Genomic DNA, 1,786 nt, shown 5'->3' with positions numbered 1-1,786 from the left:
CCCCTCACCCCCCCCCCCCCCCCCCCCCCACCCCCCCAGTTCGTGAGCCCATGAAGAGTGCGTCCTGGGCTGGATTGTGAGGCTGGGCCTCTCAGGGTTGTGGAGACAGGTGGGGTCGGACCATCAGCAAGGGACGGGGGAGCCAAGGAAGTCTTCCCAGAGAAGGGGAGAGAGAGGGGACAGTCAGGTCCCTTCCTGCGGGAGGTCTGGAAAGACCCAGTGCAGCTCCAAGCACAGATCTTGATGGGTCTCTTCTCTTGGAGCAAGGGGTGGCTGGATTCAGTCATGAGACAGCCAGGCAGGATCTCGGGGTTCACATAACTGAGCTAACTGCGCCGCAGCCCTCTCCTCCGGGGCGCAAATAGAAATCCCCACCTGCCTGGGGTTGTCACCCAGGCAGCGTCTGCTCCCTGAGGGCTGCCTGCAACCAGGGGCCTCCCGCCCGCAGCCCCCGCCTGCTGCCTGAGCTGTCAGCCCAACTCCCAAACAAGCTGATTATCCCCATCTGGGGAAAACAGAACCGCCGTGCCTGAGAAGAGGCCTGTCTTTTTAGTGAGAAGTAATCTGAGGAAAACTCCCAGCTCTGATCTGCAGTAGGAAGTGAATGATCGTCTGTCAACTTGGCTTTCTCCTGACATAGGGGCAAGCTTCCACCAACATCACCTCCTCCAAGAAGCCTTCCAGGCCTGCCCAGGCTCACTGCAGGATTCACTGGACAACCCCCCCCCCCACCGCCCACCAAGGCCTGTGGTGAGTTTTCAGTCAATATTGCCCTGTGTAGTCTAGAGCTTTGGTCTGTATTTTAAGAGACTCCTCCAGGGAAAATTCTGTTCCTGCTTGAATGGGGTGATCTACGCAAGAGATAGGGATGGAACAGAGTTTCAGATCCAGCTTGCCTCCTTTGGGGAAGAAAAATTTGCAGCTTAGACCTTCACTCAGCCAGTCTACTGAACACCCCCCATGATTTCCTGCCCCTCTCCTTGCCCATGAGTTCCCTGTGCCAGGGATGCCCTTCAACCTATCTGGTATGCCAACATTTCTTCTAGTGAAGCTGTCAAACCCCAGCCAAACGGAACAAAACAGTACCCCAACCCTCCCCAGCTTAAGGGGACGTCAGCCCCTGTTGTAGCTCCACCTGGCACGGTATTCATTTGAGGGGACACCTTCCCCCCCCTCTTTCCAGCCTAGGAGCTGCTGTGGGCAGGACTATATCAGCCATGTCTATCTGCCCAGGATCCAGCCCAGGGACCAGACATAGTTCATGTCCAGGTGCTGAGTGAATAAAAATGAAAGTTTCCTCTGTCTCAGCCTGACTTCTCTACCTGCTCCCATCTCTATTATCTCCTGGTGCTGTTGCTTCCAGCTTCTCCCTAAACTCTAAGGAGGATCCTTGTGTGATGCATTACCCAGGGTCCTCCTGCCTGTCCTCTTTGGGAGGGGAACTAACATTCTCTGAATGCCTCCTCCAAGGTGCCAGGTAAGGTGATAAGTATTTTGCACACTGGTCTGATCTAACACTCACAGCACCATGGTGTGTTTGGTGTAAAGCTCCCCACCTTACAGATGCAAAAACTGAGGCTCAGGGAAGAAACAGACCTGCCCTGGGTCCTCAGCCGCAGAGCAAGGATCTGAGTTCCAAGTCACTTGCTTCCTGGGCCAGCACTCTCTCCTCTACATTCAATCAAGGTTCCAATGACCAAGCCTCAGGCAAGAAGCGCTGCCCCTGGGAGGGCTCACCCTGCAGCCCGTCCTTCAGGGTGGACGCCCACCTGAGCCCGCTGCAACC

The sequence above is a fragment of the Lipotes vexillifer genome, unplaced genomic scaffold (assembly GCF_000442215.2).
Source record: "Lipotes vexillifer unplaced genomic scaffold, Lipotes_vexillifer_v1.1 scaffold150, whole genome shotgun sequence".
In the NCBI taxonomy this organism is placed as follows: domain Eukaryota; kingdom Metazoa; phylum Chordata; class Mammalia; order Artiodactyla; family Lipotidae; genus Lipotes; species Lipotes vexillifer.
This window is presented reverse-complemented; position numbering follows the sequence as displayed.